Genomic DNA, 19496 nt, shown 5'->3' on the forward strand with positions numbered 1-19496 from the left:
AACTATAGTCAAACTTTCACACCTTGGTGCTGATCCACCTCAGCTCCCTGTTTTGATCATGTATGGTCTGGCAATACTACCTTTTCTTACCCGTTTGTGAGTAATTATGGCTGGACATTCACACCTACTTGCAGTCGAACAGCTCTGCTCCCGCTTTTGATTATGTTTGGTTGGGTATTCGAACCTTTTCTTAACTGCTTTTTACAAACTTTGGTCGGACGTTCACACCTTCTTGCAGCCGAACACCTCCGCTTCCGCTTTTGATGGTATATATTCGGGCATTTGAACCTTTTCTTACCAGCTTTTTACAAACCATGGTTGGACTTTCACACCTTCTTGTAGCCGAACAACTCCGCTCCCCCTATTGATTGTGTACAGTCGGGTATTTTAACCTTTTCTTACCCACTTTTTACCAACTATGGTCGGACATTCACACCTTCTTACAGCGGAACACCTCCGCTCCCTCTTTTGATGGTGTATGTTTGGGCATTCGAACCTTTTCTTACCCGCTTTTTACAAACTATGCTCGGACATTCAAACCTTCTTGTAGCCAAAAACCTCCGCTCCCTCTTTTGATCATATATTGTTGGGCATTCGCACCTTTTCTTACCCGTTTTTTACAAACCATGGTCGGACTTTCAAACCTTCTTGTAGCCCAACACATCCACTCCTGCTTTTGATGATGTATGTTTGGGCATTCGCACCTTTTCTTACCCATTTTTCAGTAATTATGGGTGGACATTCACACCTTCTTACAGCTGAACACCTCCTCTCCCGCTTATGATGGTGTATAGTCGGGCTTTCAAGCCTTTTCTTACCCGGTTTTTACAAATTATAGTTGGACATTCAGACCTTCTTACAGCCGAAAACCTCCACTCCCTCTTTTGATCATACATTGTCGGGCATTATCACGTTTTCTTACCCGCTTTTTACAAACCATAGTCGGACTTTCACATCTTTTAGTAGCCGAACAACTCCGCTCCCGCTATTGATTGTGTACAGTCGGGTATTTTAACCTTTTCTTACCCGCTTTTTACCAACTATGGTCGGACATTCACACCTTCTTACAGCGGAACACCTCCGCTCCCTCTTTTGATGGTGTATGTTCGGGCAGTCAAACCTTTTCTTACCTGCTTTTTACAAACTATGGTCAGACATTCAACCCTTCTTGGAGCCGAACACATCCACTCCTGCTTTTGATTATGTATAGTTGGGCATTCGCACCTTTTCTTACCCATTTTTCAGTAATTATGGGTGTACATTCACACCTTCTTGCAGCCAAACACCTCCGCTCCCTCTTTTGATCACACATTTTCGGGCATTCGCACCTTTTCTTATCCGCTTTTTACAAACCATGGTCGGACTTTCACACCTTTTAGTAGCCGAACAACTCCGTACCCGCTACTGATTGTGTACAGTCGGGTATTTTAACCTTTTCTTACCCGTTTTTTACCAACTATGGTCGGACATTCACACCTTCTTACAGCGGAACACCTCCGCTCCCTCCTTTGATGGTGTATGTTCGGGCATTCGAACCTTTTCTTACCCGCTTTTTACAAACTATGGTCAGACGTTCAAACCTTCTTGTAGCCGAACATATCCACTCCTGCTTTTGATGATGTATGGTTGGGCATTCGAACCTACTTGTTGCCCGCTTTTCATTAATTATGGGTGGACATTCACACCTTGTCTCAGCCAAACACCTCCGCTCCCTGTTTTGATCATGTATGGTTTGACATTCGCACCTTTGCTTACCCTCTTTTTATACTGATTGCTCAAGATTAAGTTGTTTTTTCTCAAACTACAAAATTTTTTTAGTTGTTGAAACTTGATTTGAAGTGGATAAATAAGGAAGACAAACAGTTTTAAGTCAGGCTGATAGCAATTAATTTTATAGCAAAATCTGTATTTCGTCATTTGTCGAGAGATGCTTATTGCTGAAGAAGTTCTTTCTCATTCTACAAAGTACAACGTTGTTTATCATTGAAACTTGATTAGACATGAATAAATATGAAGGACAAAGCAGTCTTAACATGGTTTGAGTTAAGGAATTCGTTTTATAGGAGAATCCGAATTCGTGCATAACTCGTAAAATAGAGCTTATTTTCGGATTCCTGAAGAATGAGTCTGGTTCTTTCTCATAATACAAAGTTTGTTGTTTATTGTTGAAACTTCATCAGACCGTTAGATATAGTCGGACTCACCTCGACGCACGGCTTGGGATCTGGAACCAGTACTCTTGAGAGGGGTTGGACTCTCTTCCACTCTGGAGTTGCCCGTGGTGAGAGGCGCAGAGCAGGTGTGGGCATACTTATTGCCCCCCGGCTGTGTGCCAGTACATTGGGGTTTACCCCAGTGAACGAGAGGGTAGCCTCCCTCCGCCTTTGGGTGGGGGGACGAGTCCTGACTGTTGTTTGTGCCTATGCGCCAAACAGCAGTTCAGAGTACCTACCCTTTTTGGAGTCTCTGGGGGAGGCACTGGAGAATGCTCCTACCGGAGACTCCCTCATTCTGCTGGGGGACTTCAATGCTCACGTGGGCAATGAGAGTGAGACCTGGAGGGGTGTGATTGGGAGGAACGGCCCCCCCGATCTGAATCAGAGTGGTGTTATGTTGTTGGACTTCTGTGCCAGTCATAGACTGTCCATAACGAACACCATGTTCAGGCATAAGGGTGTCCATATGTGCACTTGGCACCAGGACACCCTTGGCCGCAGTTCGATGATCGACTTTGTGGTTGTATCATCGGACTTGCGGCCGTATGTCCTGGACACTCGGGTGAAGAGAGGGGCGGAGCTGTCAACTGATCACCACCTGGTGGTGAGTTGGCTCCGCTGGTGGGGGAGGATGCCGATCAGATCTGGCAGGCCCATACGTATTGTGAGGGTCTGCTGGGAGCGTTTGTCAGAATCCCCCGTCAGAAGGAGCTTTAACTCCCACCTCTGGCAGAGCTTCAACCATATTTGAGGTGGGGGACATTGAGTCCGAATGGGCCATGTTCCGTGACTCCATTGCCGAGGCAGCTGGTCGGAGTTGTGGCCGTAAGGTGGTCGGTGCCTGTCGTGGCGGCAACCCTCGAACCTGCTGGTGGACACCAGTGGTGAGGGAAGCCGTCAAGCTGAAGAAGGAGTCCTATCGGGCCTTTTTGGCCAGTGGGACCCTGGAAGAAGCTGATAGGTACCGACGGGCCAGACGGGCCACGGCTTCGGCGGTTGTGAGGCAAAAACTCGGGCCTGGGAGGAGTTCGGCAAGACCATGGAGAACGATTTCCGGACGGCCTCGAAAAGATTCTGGTCCACCATCCGGCGTCTCAGGGGGGGGGGAGCGGCTCACAGTCAACACTGTTTACAGTGGGGACGGGGCTTTGCTGACCTCAACTAGGGATGTTGTGAGTCGGTGGGGGGAGTACTTCGAGGAACTCCTCAATCCTACCAACACGTGCTCGGAAGAGGCAGAGTCGGAGAGCTCGGAGACGGGGCCACCCATTTCTGGGGCTGAGGTTGCCGAGGTGGTTAAAAAGCTCCTCGGTGGCAAGGCCCCGGGGGTGGATGAGGTCCGTCCTGAGTTTCTCAAGGCTCTGGATGTTGTAGGGCTGTCTTGGCTGACACGCCTCTGCAGTATCGCGTGGACATCGGGGACAGTGCCTCTGGACTGGCAGATTGGGGTGGTGGTCCCCCTCTTTAAAAAGGGGGACCGGAGGGTGTGTTCCAACTATAGGGGTATCACACTCCTCAGTCTCCCTGGTAAGGTCTATTCGGGGGTATCGGAGAGGAGGATCCGTCGGATAATCGAGCCTCGGATTCAGGAGATGCAGTGTGGCTTTCGTCCTGGCCGTGGAACAGTGGACCAGCTCTATACCCTCGGCAGGATCCTGGAGGGTGCATGGGAGTTCGCCCAACCAGTCTACATGTGTTTTGTGGACTTGGAGAAAGCGTTCGACCGTGTCCCTCGTGGAGTCCTGTGGGGGGTGCTCCGGGAATATGGAGTGCCGGACCCCTTGATAGGGGCCGTTCGGTCTCTGTATGACCGGTGCCAGAGTTTGGTCCGCATTGCCGGCAGTAAGTCGGATACGTTTCCGGTGAGAGTTGGACTCCGTCAGGGCTGCCCTTTGTCACCGATTCTGTTCCTAACTTTTATGGACAGAATTTCTAGGCGGAGCCAGGGCGTTGAGGGTGTCCCATTTGGCGACCTCAGAATCGGGTCTCTGCTTTTTGCAGATGATGTGGTTCTATTAGCGTCGTCAGGCCGTGACCTTCAGCTCTCACTGGAGTGATTCGCAGCCGAGTGTGAAGCGGCTGGGATGAGAATCAGCACCTCCAAATCCGAGACTATGGTTCTCAGCCGGAAAAGGGTGGAATGCTCTCTCCGGGTCGGGAATGAGATCCTTCCCCAAGAGGAGGAGTTCAAGTATCTCGGGGTCTTGTTCACGAGTGACGGACGAATGGAGCGGGAGATTGACGGGCGGATCGGTGCGGCGCCTGCAGTGTTGCAGGCTCTGCGTACTTACTGGTCAATCTACGTTCCCATCCTCACCTATGGTCACGAGTTGTGGGTAGTGACCGAAAGAACAAGATCGCGAATACAAGCGGCCGAAATGGGTTTCCTCCGCAGGGTGTCTGGGCTCTCCCTTAGAGATAGGGTGAGAAGCTCAGTCATCCGGGAGGGGCTCGGAGTAGAACCGCTGCTCCTCCGCATTGAGAGGAGTCAGATGAGGTGGCTCGGGCATCTGGTTAGGATGCCCCCTGGGCGCCTCCCTGGGGAGGTGTTCCGGGCACGTCCCACTGGGAAGAGACCCCGGGGGAGACCCAGGACACGTTGGAGAGACTATGTCTCTCGGCTGGCCTGGGAACGCCTCGGGGTCCCCCCGGAAGAGCTGGAGGAAGTGGCCGGGGACAGAGACGTCTGGGTTTCTCTGCTCAAGCTGCTGCCCTCGCGACCCGACCCCCGGATAAGCGACAGATGATGGATGGATGTATGGATATATCCTCCACCAACCAGACTTACAACCCCCGACTAGGGTAGCAGAATTTCTAAGCATCTGTACCCCAAAACTACTATCAAAAATATATAAATTATTGTCTAAGATAGATGACACAATGTCTCTTCCATCCTCAAAATGGGAGGCAGATTTATCCATCAGTTCTGGTCATAGCTTCTAACCACAAATATGTTTGAACACCTTCATAAAGACTCGAAATCCTAATTTACAGCTCATACAATACAAAATCCTTCATAGAACACACTATACAGAACAAAGGATGTTCAGGATGGGTCTAACACACTCAAACATCTGCTCACATTGCACAGATAACACACCTGATGATTATGCACACGCTTTGTGGTTTTTCTGCGCCTGTCCAGAAGTTCTGGCTTGAAGTCTGTGAGGACCTATCAACATGGCTAAAGTGTAGCATCCCTGCATGCCCCACACTGTGCATACTGGGTGACTTAGACAACATCAACATGGAAATTAACTCAGCACACATGGTTGTCACAGTGTTATGTATCGCAAAGAAAACTATTCTCATGAACTGGAAAGCGAAGAACAATCTGTGTATTAACCAGTTTTGAAATTTTCTTTTAGATTATATTAGCATGGAAACAATGTCTGCCTCCTCAAAACATCAATTGGCTGAATTTCATTCTCTCTGGTCCCCTCTGATTAGTTTTATCACATAGTGGTGGTGGTGGGTTGCTGGGTGATGGTGGGTCTCAGGCCCGGGCTGCTGCGACTGGTGTGACCGGGTGGTTTGTTTGTTTGTTTTTTGATGTTGTTTGTTTGTTTTTTGTAGAGGTCCTCCTGGGTGGGGTTGGGTTGACTGGGGTGGGGCGGGATGGGTACCTTCTGGGGGTACAGTAGCTCCCGGAATATGGTCGCTGCAGGCCCCGAGCCTGGTGGACATCAGGCCCTCCTGCCCATTGTTGGCTCCCAGGTAGCGGGGATGCCTATTGCAGCCAGTCCCTGGCTGCCCTCTCTGGGGGAGAGTAGCTCCCCCGTTATATATCCCCATACCCCTCTCCCTTCTGGCTCCTGTACACAGCACACACTCACACATGAAGGGTTTTGGGGGCGTGTGTGTTCGGTGGGGTGCAGTGGATGGGGCCACGTAGGTGGTCCCCTTTGGTTGCACTCTGCAGTTCCCTGCCCCTGTTTTAATTACACCTTAGACATTAGTACTTATCAAACACACTCACACACACACATTAGGTCTTGGGGGGTGGTTACACTGAGTGGCATCTGGTGGGCGGGGCTCTTTGGGTATGTAGGCTGCCCAGAGTGCCGCGCTCCCAGTTCTACAAGTTTGGCTGCCCCTCAATTTTAATTGCTCACTATTAGAAAATATTGAAGAGCCAGAAGGGTGAGGGGAGGGGTCTTCTTCGCACACCCCTGCTTCCTGGTGTCTGCTCGGGGCAGGAGGGGCCAGGAGGATTAATTAATTGTTCTGCTGGTTCGGGGTCTGTGGTGGCTGGGGGGTTGCTGGCCTCCTGGTGTGCCCGCTGCACTACACCCCAGCAGAGTCGAGGGAGGTAGGATGTGTGGATGTGTGGATGTATGGGACGTGAAAGTGTGTGTGGTAATGATTGGGCCTGGATCTGGGACTTGCTGTCGCCTGGCCTGCCTGTGTTTCTCCCGATGGGGCATCAGCGTTGCCTCTCCCCACTGCTCGCGACTTCACCCACCTGTGGGCACGTCTTGACTCCCAGGGCACTTGGCCAGGGGCGCTGGGGCAGGCGCTGACCCACTTTGTGGCTGTCTGGGGCGCTTGGCCCTCCTGGGTATTGGGTGGGGCCTCTGCCGGGGGGTTTGGGGGCGCTCGGGCTCCTGGGGCCCAGGTCCAGTGCACGGCCCATGTCTGGGCGGCTGGGGCCTGGCGGGGTCGGTGGGCTGTTACCCCTGGTTCCCGGAGTGCCTCTGCCCTATGCTTATGGGGGCTCTTTCCGGGGGCTTCCTCTGCAGTCTTCTGGGTGGATGCGTGGTTGCCCCTGCGGTGGGCTGCCTGGGTTCTGTGCTCTGTGGGGGCTGCTGGTGGCCTGGGTCTTGTGGCCCTCTCTGCCTGCTTCTGATTGCTTGGGGGGGGGGGGGCTGTGGATTGTGGCCCTGTACGCTTATACACTCATAACTAAGCACGGTTATCATGTAGGTCCTGTGCCATGGGTGTTGCATGTTCTCACACACACACACACACATTCATTAGTCCAGTAGCATGGTCACTAAGCAGTTGATGTATTATCATGTCGTCTCAGGTCATCTATATCCACAGCTGTGTTGTATGCGATTGCCGCTTCTTGTGCTTGTTTTTGTTTGTTTGTGTGTTTGTTTTTTCTCTGCTTGTCTGCTTTCAGGTGCTCCTGGTGGCGCTAAGGCTGGATTCCCCTCATAGGCCATGGATTGTTGTCTGTTTTGTTTTTTACAGGTGTAGCAGCTGGTTGTCTGGTTTTTGTTTCTATTTTTGTTCTGTTTCCTCTTCTTTCCTCTTCTTCTTTCCTTGTCCCCCGGTCCGGTTCAGTTCAGTTCATGTCATATATTGTAAACAGAAATAAATAAATGGGCATCAAGGGGAGCTTTACATTTATAAAACTTCCCTTGGCAAAACAAATCTGTTTGGCATCAAAGGTATTCAGACTACAATTCTTCTGACATAATGCTGAACAGGACAAGGGGAAAAAAAAGTAAAGAAGACAGTTCTGCCGAAAGCCAGGGATAGACCTGTTCTAAGTTCTATACTTTTTAAAAGGGGCGTGTTTATCAACTATGGAATTAGAAGATTTACAAAAATGGTCAAGTGCTAGATCTTCATCTGGGATTTTAACAGTGTCATATAACTATTCAACAGATCAGTTAAAAAAAAGCCTGCTCATGGAGATGTTTCAGGATCTGGATACCAAGCGTGGACCTAATGTTTTCATTTTTGCAATTCTGATACAGGCTATTGAGCAGTGATAACTAACACCAAGTTCAGATACTGCGGATTTTCTACCTTTGATTTGTTAAGATTGAGCCAATCAGGGACAACCTTGAAGGATCTCTTTGGTTTTGTAGGATCTGTAATTACCTGAGAAAGGTTGATATTGGTACACATCTTTTTTAAATGATCAGAGGCAGAGTTCAACTTGTTTAAATTAAAATTGCCACACAGAGATTGGGTTTAGGCCACATGCACACAGAATGACATCAACAAATATAAGAAATATTAAACATTTACACATAGATTTTTGAATATATGTAGAGGAATGATACTTTGAAATGTGCTCATTGCGGAGTTATGATCAGTTGAGTAATGAAGGTTGAACTATTCTGGGAAAGAGGTTCTATTCCCAGCACCATGATGGACACTCCTGATATAGAAGGTTTCGCTAACGCATTGGAATTGTTTTACTATTTTCATATGCATGTGCAATGAAGAATTGCTTGCTGCTGATAAATGCAAAGAAGAACAGCTTACACATAGATGCTCACATATAGGCTGCTGAATGCAATGAAGACCTGCTTATCAAGTAAAGTTCAATGTCAATGTGTAATATTCAATTAGGATTTGCAAAACAGTGAAGTTAAACAATGAATGGGTCCATAGTCGGTATGAGAAGACTACAGGAATATTTACCTGGGTGTACGTTCAAACAGAGATGAGAAAATTGCGATAAATAATTGTTTGTTTGTTTGTTAGTATGTATAGGAATGTTATGTGTATAAACTGTGTTGAGTTATAGTTACTCAGTAGTGTCTCAGTGAAACAACCGACGGGGGAAGCCTTGCGGTGACAACAAAAGCAGTGTTTTACTGATCAGTCAAGTTGCTCCAGTGTACTCCATACAAACTGGTTGGCTACTGAAGGGATAGAAAATGGGGAATACTTGTTTTAAAGCAAACAAGGAATTAGATGGGAAAAATACATGTTTTAACGGGACTCAGACAATATTAAATACTCAGACAGATGGGAGAAGAAGTGTAGTTTTGTAGGAAATCACAAAATTATTACATAGAATTAGTGAAATCAATTGAAGAATGCCTTTCTGAAGAGCTGTTTACCACAGATGAGCAGCTTTGCGACCAAGCACATTGTAGATCGCTTTACTGCCAAAATGATCTAATTTAATGGATTGGTTTAGACATGCATAACAGCATTTTAAGAACAAAGAGAGAAACAAAAAGGGACAACGCTTCATGGTGGAAGGTGATGTATAAATAACTGTGTATATGATGAAGGGGGTGGCAACACCCATTCCGAAATCCCGCCATTCCGACATCCCGCTATTCCGACATCCCACCATTCCGACATACCACCATTCCGACATACCACCATTCCGACATGCAAACGTCCCACCATTCCGACATCCCACCATTGCGACATCCCGCTATTCTGACGTTCAAATGTCCCACCATTCCGACAAGGCTTTCCGTATAAGGAAATGTGTGTTACTCAACAGGTGAGTCCCTTCTTTCTGTTCATGCAATTTATATGTTTAACATGTTTATAGACAAGCGTTATGAAAAACACAAAGTCTCGGCAACTGGAGGAGGAGAAGCAGTCCGCGGTGGTTTTCAATCACACACTCCAATGCCACTTGTTTCAACTTCCGAAAATTTAATCCAGGAAAAAAAGGCTTACAAACATGGACCAAAACGGCTCCATAACACGCACAAGAATCCAAAAGAAACGAAAGTTAACTAAAAGAAAGCAAATAAACAGTATGAAGTGGTCAAAATTGGTTTTACGCATGCCTATGTGCGTCTGGCACATGCGTCTTCGGGCTCTCCCACGTTGGTTTGTGGATGAAAGCTATATGTTCAGCTGTAATGTCATGTAAAAACAATCTCTACATGACATTTACTCCCAGGTGTGACCAGTTAGGTCCTTAAGATATCAACAGGCTGTATAAAGCTACAACCGTTGCGGCTGTGTGTTTGTGCAAAATGCGCAAAGCCCATCCGCTCTTCCCAAAATTGGAGTGAGTACTCATAAATCACGTGAATAACATGAATAAACGTTTTTACTGAATTTTGTTGTGTTTTATACGTTCTATGCTGTCATTTCTCTCTTCTCCTATTGGCAAGGCAAGGCAGAGTGCTCGCAACTGTGTCCTGTGCAGTAGCCGTGATATCTGTAATTGCAATTATTACTTTTGCATATGATGACAGCGTGCAAAAGACGCATGGGCTCTGTGGAGAGCTCCGCTCCAGCTGGCTGCTGTGACAGCTCACTGACACTGTATTTCTGCTTAATCAGTTTCAGTCTCGCCAGAGTTACATTAATATCTGTATTTTTATATTTGAAATTCAGGGGATTTTGATAATAGATTATTAAAGTTTGTTTGCGAGGCTGTGGCCTCTGCATGTGCAAAGCTTGTGCGCCAAACTTTAGGGCGTATTTGCGCCGGCATATCATTAGTGCAAAATGTTTTGGGTAAAAAATAGGCTATTAAAAGGAACTGTCGGAATGGCGGTATGTTAAAAAAAACAAAAAACATACCGCCATTCCGACGATAGGAGGAAAAAAGTGTCGGAATGGTGGGACGTTTGATAAAAAATTAAGTGTTAAGAAAAGGTAGTATTGCCAGACCATACATGATCAAAACAGGGAGCGGAGGTGGTTCAGCTGCAAGGTGTGAATGTCTGACTATAGTTTGTAAAAAGCGGGTAAGATAAGGTGCGAATGCCCGACAATGTATGATCAAAAGAGGGAGCGGAGGTTTTCGGCTGCAAGAAGGTCTGAATGTCCACCCAAAATTCCTGAAAAATGGGTAAAAAAAGGGTGCGAATGCCAAACCATACATCATCAAAAGCAGGAGTGGATGTGTTCGGCTACAAGAAGATTTGAATGTCCATCAATAATTGCTTTAAAACATGAAAGAAAATTTTCAAATATCAAACCGCACATGATCATAAGCGGGAGAGGAGTTGTTCAGCTGCAAGAAGGTGTGAATGTCCACCCATAATTACTGAAAAATGGGTAAGAAAAGGTGAAAATGCCCAACCATACATCATCAAAAGCAGGAGTGGATGTGTTCGGCTACAAGAAGGTTTATATACAAGAAATATATTAACAAAAGCGGGAGGAGAGGTCTTCGGATGAGAGTGGTTGAGAATTTCCAACCATAATCTATAAAATGCAGTGAAAAAAAAGGTGTGATAGAACACTAAAAGGTGGAGCGGAAGTGTTCGGCTGCAAGAAGGTGTGAATGTCCGACTATATTTGGTGAAAAGCAGGTGAAGCAAGGTCTGAATGCCCAACCTTACATCATCAAAAGCGTGATCAGAGGTGTTTGGCTGCATGAAGGCCATAGTTTGCCAAAAGCGGGTAAGCTGCGAATGACCGACTAAATATCAACAAAAGGTCTTCGGATGCAACTGGGTGTGAATATCCCACCATACAAGTATGGTGGAGAGGAAGCTGTGAACAGCCGACCATAGTTTGCAAAAAGCGGGTGAGAGAAGGTGCGAATGTCCAACTATACATGATCAAAACAGGGAGCGGAGGTGTTTGGCTGTGACAAGGTGTGAATGTCCACCCAAAATTAATGAAAAGCGGGCAAAAAGTAGGTTTGAATGCCCAAGCATACATCATCAAAAGAAGGAGTGGATGTGTTTGGCTACAAGAAGGTTTGAATGTCCGACCATAGTTTGTAAAAAGCGGGTAAGAAAAGGTTCGAATGCCCGAACATAGACCATCAAAAGAGGGAGCGGAGGTGTTCCGCTGTAAGAAGGTGTAAATGTCCGACCATAGTTGGTAAAAAACGGGTAAGAAAAGGTTAAAATACCCGACTGTACACAATCAATAGCGGGAGCGGAGTTGTTTGGCTACAAGAAGGTGTGAAAGTCCGACCACGGTTTGTAAAAAGCGGGCAAGAAAAGGTTCGAAAGCCCGAATATATACCATCAAAAGTGGAAGTGGATGTGTTTGGCTGCAAGAAGGTGTGAACGTCCGACCAAAGTTTGTAAAAAGCAGTTAAGAAAAGGTTCGAATATCCAACCAAACATAATCAAAAGCGGGAGCAGAGCTGTTCGACTGCAAGTAGGTGTGAATGTCAGATCATAATTTGCAAAAAGCTGATGAGAAAGGGTGAGAATGCCCGGCTATACACCATCAAATGCGGGAGCGGAAGTGTTCGGCTGTGAGTAGGTGTGAATGTCCGACCATAATTGCTGAAAAATGTGTTAGAAGAGACTAGAATGCCGGACAAGACATCATCAAATGCGGGAGCGGAGTTGTTCGGCTGTGAGTAGGTGTGAATCTCCGGGCATAGTTTGTAAAAAGGGGGTAAGAATAGGTTCAAATGCCCGAACATACACTATCAAAACAGGGAGCTGAGGTGGCTCAGCTGCAAGGTGTGAATGTCTGACTATAGTTTGTAAATAAGGTGCGAATGCCCAACCATGTATAATCAAAAGAGGGAGCGGAGGTTTTCGGCTACAAGAAGGTTTGAATGTCCGACCATAGTTTGTAAAAAGCGGGTAAGAAAAGGTTCAAATGCCTGACTATACACCATCAAAAGCGGGAGCAGAGGTGTTCCGCTGTAAGACGGTGTGAATGTCCGACCATATTTGGTAAAAAGCGGGTAAGAAAAGGTTAAAATACCCGACTGTACACAATCAATAGCGGGAGCGGAGTTGTTCGGCTACTAAAAGATGTGAAAGTCCGACTATGGTTTGTAAAAAGCGGGTAAGAAAAGGTGCTAATGCCCGACAATGTATGATCAAAAGAGGGAGTGGAGGTTTTCGGCTGTAAGAAGGTCTGAATGTCCAACTATAATTTGTAAAAATCGGGTAAGAAAAGGCTTGAAAGCCCGACTATACACCATCATAAGCGGGAGAGGAGGTGTTCAGCTGCAAGAAGGTGTGAATGTCCACCCATAATTACTGAAAAATGGGTAAGAAAAGGTGCGAATGCCCAAACATACATCATCAAAAGCAGGAGTGGATGTGTTGGGCTACAAGAAGGTTTGAAAGTCCGACCATGGTTTGTAAAAAACGGGTAAGAAAAGGTGCGAATGCCCGACAATGTATGATCAAAAGAGGGAGCGGAGTTGTTCGGCTACAAGAAGGTGTGAAAGTCCACCCATGGTTTGTAAAAAGCTGCTAAGAAAAGGTTCTAATGCCCGAATATATACCATCAAAAGCGGAAGCGGAGGTGTTTGGCTACAAGAAGGTGTGAACGTCCGACCAAAGTTTGTAAAAAGCAGTTAAGAAAAGGTTCGAATATCCAACAAAACATAATCAAAAGCGGGAGAAGAGCTGTTCGACTGCAAGTAGGTGTGAATGTCCAGCCATAATTACTCACAAACGGGTAAGAAAAGGTAGTATTGCCAGACCATACATGATCAAAACAGGGAGCGGAGGTGGTTCAGCTGCAAGGTGTGAATGTCTGACTATAGTTTGTAAAAAGCGGGTAAGATAAGGTGCGAATGCCCGACAATGTATGATCAAAAGAGGGAGCAGAGGTTTTCGGCTGCAAGAAGGTCTGAATGTCCACCCAAAATTCCTGAAAAATGGGTAAAAAAAGGGTGCGAATGCCAAACCATGCATCATCAAAAGCAGGAGTGGATGTGTTCGGCTACAAGAAGATTTGAATGTCCATCAATAATTGCTTTAAAACATGAAAGAAAATTTTCGAATATCAAACCGCACATGATCAAAAGCGGGAGCAGAGGTGTTCCGCTGTAAGACGGTGTGAATGTCCGACCATATTTGGTAAAAAGCGGGTAAGAAAAGGTTAAAATACCCGACTGTACACAATCAATAGCGGGAGAGGAGGTGTTCAGCTGCAAGAAGGTGTGAATGTCCACCCATAATTACTGAAAAATGGGTAAGAAAAGGTGCGAATGCCCAACCATACATTATCAAAAGCAGGTGTGAATGTCAGATCATAATTTGCAAAAAGCTGATGAGAAAGGGTGAGAATGCCCGACTATACACCATCAAATGCGGGAGCGGAGTTGTTCGGCTGTGAGTAAGTGTGAATCTCCGACCATAATTGCTGAAAAATGTGTTAGAAAAGGTAAGAATACCGGTCCATACATCATCAAAAGCGGGAGAGGTGGTGTTTGGCTGCAAGTAGGTGTGAATGTCCAGCCATAATTACTAACAAATGGGTAAGAAAAGGTAGTATTGCCATACCATATATGATCAAAACAGGGAGCGGAGGTGGTTCAGCTGCAAGAAGGTGTGAATGTCCGACTAAAGTTCAAATATATTAACAAAAGCGGGAGAAGAGGTCTTCGGATGAGAGTGGTTGAGAATTTCCAACCATAATCTATAAAATGCGGTGAAAAAAAGGTGTGATAGAACACTAAAAGGTGGAGCGGAAGTGTTCGGCTGCAAGAAGGTGTGAATGTCCTACTATATTTGGTGAAAAGCAGGTGAAGCAAGGTCTGAATGCCCAACCTTACATCATCAAAAGCGAGATCAGAGGTGTTTGGCTGCATGAAGGCCATAGTTTGCCAAAAGCGGGTAAGCTGCGAATGACCGACTAAATATCAACAAAAGGTCTTCGGATGCAAGTGGGTGTGAATATCCCACCATACAAGTATGGTGGAGAGGAAGCTGTGAACAGCCGACCATAGTTGGCAAAAAGCGGGTGAGAAAAGGTGCGAATGTCCAACCATACATGATCAAAACAGGGAGCGGAGGTGTTTGGCTGTGACAAGGTGTGAATGTCCACCCAAAATTAATGAAAAGTGGGCAACAAGTAGGTTTGAATGCCCAACCATACATCATCAAAAGCAGGAGTGGATGTGTTCGGCTACAAGAAGGTTTGAATGTCCGAGCATAGTTTGTAAAAAGCGGGTAAGAAAAGGTTCGAATGCCCAAACATACACCATCAAAAGAGGGAGCGGAGGTGTTCCGCTGTAAGAAGGTGTGAATGTCCGACCATAGTTGGTAAAAAACGGGTAAGAAAAGGTTAAAATACCCGACTGTACACAATCAATAGCGGGAGCGGATGTGTTTGGCTACAAGAATGTGTGACAGTCCGACCATGGTTTGTAAAAAACGGGTAAGAAAAGGTGCGAATGCCCGACAATGTATGATCAAAAGAGGGAGCGGAGGTTTTCGGCTACAAGAAGGTTTGAATGTCCGACCATAGTTTGTAAAAAGCGGGTAAGAAAAGGTTCAAATGCCTGACTATACACCATCAAAAACGGGAGCGGAGGTGTTCCGCTGTAAGACGGTGTGAATGTCCGACCATAGTTTGTAAAAAGCGGGTAAGAAAAGGTTAAAATACCTGACTGTACACAATCAATAGCAGGAGCGGAGTTGTTCGGCTACAAGAAGGTGTGAAAGTTCAACCATGGTTTGTAAAAAGCTGCTAAGAAAAGGTTCGAATGCCCGAATATATACCATCAAAAGCGGAAGCGGAGGTGTTCGGCTGCAAGAAGGTGTGAACGTCCGACCAAAGTTTGCAAAAAGCAGTTATGAAAAGGTTTGAATGCCCGAATATATACCATCAAAAGCAGGAGCAGAGCTGTTCGACTGCAAGTAGGTGTGAATGTCCAGCCATAATTACTCACAAACGGGTAAGGAAAGGTAGTATTGCCAGACCATACATGATCAAAACAGGGAGCTGAGGTGGTTCAGCTGCAAGGTGTGAATGTCTGACTATAGTTTGTAAAAAGCGAGTAAGACAAGGTGCGAATTCCCGAGAATGTATGATCAAAAGAGGGAGTGGAGGTCTTCGGCTGCAAGGTCTGAATGTCCAACCATAATTTCTAAAAACCGGGTAAGAAAAGGCTCGAAAGCCCGACTATACACAATCAAAAGCGGGAGCGGGAGGTTTTCAGCTGCAAATCCTTCACTCAAACCAAGTGAAAACTGCTTTGTCCTTCATATTTATCAATGTCTAGATCGACTTCAACAAAGAACAACATTGTACTTTGCAGTAAAGAAAGAGCAAATCAAAAGTTTTAGGAATCCGAGAATAAGCTTATTTTCATGAGTTCTGCACGATTATTGATTTTACTATAAATGAATGCCTTCACTCAAACTATGTTAAAACTGCTTTGTCCTTCATATTTATCAATGTCTAGATTGACTTCAACAAAGAACAACACTGGATTTTGCAGTAGAAGAAAGAGAAACACTGAAGGATCAGTAATCCGAGAATAAGCTTATTTTCATACGTTCTGCATGATTTGGGATTTTATGTATAAAATGAATTCCTTCACTCAAACCAAGTTAAAACTGCTTTGTCCTTCATATTTATCAATGTCTAGATCGACTTCAACAAAGAACAACATTGTATTTTGCAGTAGAAGAAAAAGCAACACTGAAGGATCAGGAATCCGAGAATAAGCTTATTTTCATACGTTCTGCATGATTTGGGATTTTATGTATAAAATGAATTCCTTCACTCAAACCAAGTGAAAACTGCTTTGTCCTTCATATTTATCAATGTCTAGATTTACTTCAACAAAGAACAACATTGTATTTTGCAGTAGAAGAAATAGCAACACTGAAGGATCAGGAATCCGAAAACAAGCTTATTTTCATACGTTCTGCTTGATTTGGGATTTTGCTATAAAATTAATTCCTTCACTCAAACAAAGTGGAAACTGCTTTGTCCTTCATATTTATCAATGTCTATATCGATTTCAACAAAGAACAAGGCTGTGTTTTGCAGTATAGGAAAGAGCAACACTGGAGGATCAGGAATCCGAGAATAAGCTTACTTTCATGAGTCCTGCACGAACTACACCATCAAAAGCGGGAGCAGAGTGGTTCAGCTGCAAGAAGGTCTGAGTGTCCATCCATAATTGCTTTAAAACATGAAAGAAAATTTTCGAATATCATCCGCACATGATCATAAGAAGGAGAGGAGGTGTTCAGCTGCAAGAAGGTGTGAATGTCCACCCATAATTCCTGAAAAATGGGTAAAAAAAGGTGCGAATGCCCAACCATACATTGTCAAAAGCAGGTGTGAATGTCAGATCATAATTTGCAAAAAGCTGATGCGAAAGGGTGAGAATGCCCGACTATACACCATCAAATGCGGGAGCGGAGGTGTTCGGCTCTGAGTAGGTGTGAATGTCCGACCATAATTGCTGAAAAATGTGTTAGAAAAGGAAAGAATGCCGGACCATACATCATCAAAAGCGAGAGAGGTGGTGTTCGGCTGCAAAAAGGTGTAAATGTTCGACTAAAGTTTGTAAAAAGCGGGTAAGACATGGTGCGAATGCCTGACAAGGTATGATCAAAAGCAGGAGCGGAGGTGTTCAGCTGCAAGAAGGTCTAAATGTCCATCAATAATTGCTAGAAAACATGAAAGAAAATTTTCGAAAATCAAACCGCACATGATCATAAGTGGGAGAGGAGGAGGTTTTCAGCTGCAAGAAGGTGTGAATGTCCACCCATTATTCCTGACAAATGGGTAAAAAAAAGGTGCGAATGCCAAACCATACATCATCAAAAGAAGGAGTGGATGTGTTCGGCTACAAGAAGGTGTGAACGTCCAACCAAAGTTTGTAAAAAGCAGTTAAGAAAAGGTTTGAATATCCAACCAAACATAATCAAAAGCGGGAGCATAGCTTTTCGACTGCAAGTAGGTGTGAATTTCAGATCATAATTTGCAAAAAGCTGATGAGAAAGGGTGAGAATGTCCGACTGCACACCATCAAATGCGGGAGCGGAGTTGTTCGGCTGTGAGTAGGTGTGAATCTCCGACCGTAATTTCTGAAAAATGTGTTAGAAAAGGTAAGAATGCCGGTCCATACATCATCAAAAGCGAGAGAGGTGGTGTTCGGCTGCAAGTAGGTGTGAATGTCCAGCCATAATTACTCACAAACGGGTAAGAAAAGGTAGTATTGCCAGACCATACATGATCAAAACAGGGAGCGGAGGTGGTTCAGCTGCAAGAAGGTGTGAATGTCCGACTAAAGTTCAAATATATTAACAAAAGCGGGAGGAGAGGTCTTCGGATGAGAGTGGTTGAGAATTTCCAACCATAATCTATAAAATGCGGTGAAAAAAAAGGTGTGATAGAACACTAAAAGGTGGAGCGGAAGTGTTCGGCTGCAAGAAGGTGTGAATGTCCGACTATATTTGGTGAAAAGCAGGTTAAGCAAGGTCTGAATGCCCAACCTTACATTATCAAAAGCGTGTTCAGAGGTGTTTGGCTGCAAGAAGGCCATAGTTTGCCAAAAGCGGGTAAGCTGCGAATGACCAACTAAATATCAACAAAAGGTCTTCGGATGCAAGTGGGTGTGAATATCCCACCATACAAGTATGGTGGAGAGGAAGCTGTGAACAGCCGACCATAGTTTGCAAAAAGCGGGTGAGAAAAGGTGGGAATGTCCAACCATACATGATCAAAACAGGGAGCGGAGGTGTTTGGCTGTGACAAGGTGTGAATGTCCACCCAAAATTAATGAAAAGCGGGTAAAAAGTAGGTTTGAATGCCCAAGCATACATCATCAAAAGAAGGAGTGGATGTGTTCGGCTACAAGAAGGTTTGAATGTCCAAGCATAGTTTGTAAAAAGCGGGTAAGAAAAGGTTTGAATGCCCAAACATACACCATCAAAAGAGGGAGCGGAGGTGTTCCGCTGTAAGAAGGTGTGAATGTCCGACCATAGTTGGTAAAAAGTGGGTAAGAAAAGGTTAAAATACCCGACTGTACACAATCAATAGCGGGAGCGGATGTGTTTGGCTACAAGAATGTGTGAAAGTCGGACCATGGTTTGTAAAAAACGGGTAAGAAAAGGTGCGAATGCCCGACAATGTATGATCAAAAGAGGGAGCGAAGGTTTTTGGCTACAAGAAGGTTTGAATGTCCGACCATAGTTTGTAAAAAGCGGGTAAGAAAAGGTTAAAATGCCTGACTATACACCATCAAAAGCAGGAGCGGAGGTGTTCCGCTGTAAGACGGTGTGAATGTCCGAACATAGTTGGTAAAAAGCGGGTAAGAAAAGGTTAAAATACCCGACTGTACACAATCAATAGGGGGAGCGGAGTTGTTCGGCTACAAGAAGGTGTGATAGTCCAACCATGGTTTGTAAAAAGCTGGTAAGAAAAGGTTCGAATGCCCGAATATATACCATCAAAAGCGGAAGCGGAAGTGTTCGGCTGCAAGAAGGTGTGAACGTCCGACCAAAGTTTGTAAAAAGCAGTTAAGAAAAGGTTCGAATATCCAACCAAACATAATCAAAAGCGGGAGCAGAGTTGTTCAACTGCAAGTAGGTGTGAATGTCCAGCCATAATTACTCACAAACGGGTAAGAAAAGGTAGTATTGCCAGACCATACATGATCAAAACAGGGAGCTGAGGTGGTTCAGCACCAAGGTGTGAATGTCTGACTATAGTTTGTAAAAAGCGGGTAAGATAAGGTGCGAATGCCCGACAATGTATAATCAAAAGAGGGAGCAGAGGTTTTCGGCTACAAGAAGGTTTGAATGTCCGACCATAGTTTGTAAAAAGCGGGTAAGAAAAGGTTCAAATGCCTGACTATACACCATCAAAAGCGGGAGCGGAGATGTTCCGCTGTAAGACGGTGTGAATGTCTGACCATAG

The sequence above is a fragment of the Leuresthes tenuis genome, unplaced genomic scaffold (assembly GCF_036924035.1).
Source record: "Leuresthes tenuis unplaced genomic scaffold, fLeuTen1.0.hap1 SCAF_8, whole genome shotgun sequence".
NCBI lineage: Eukaryota > Metazoa > Chordata > Actinopteri > Atheriniformes > Atherinopsidae > Leuresthes > Leuresthes tenuis.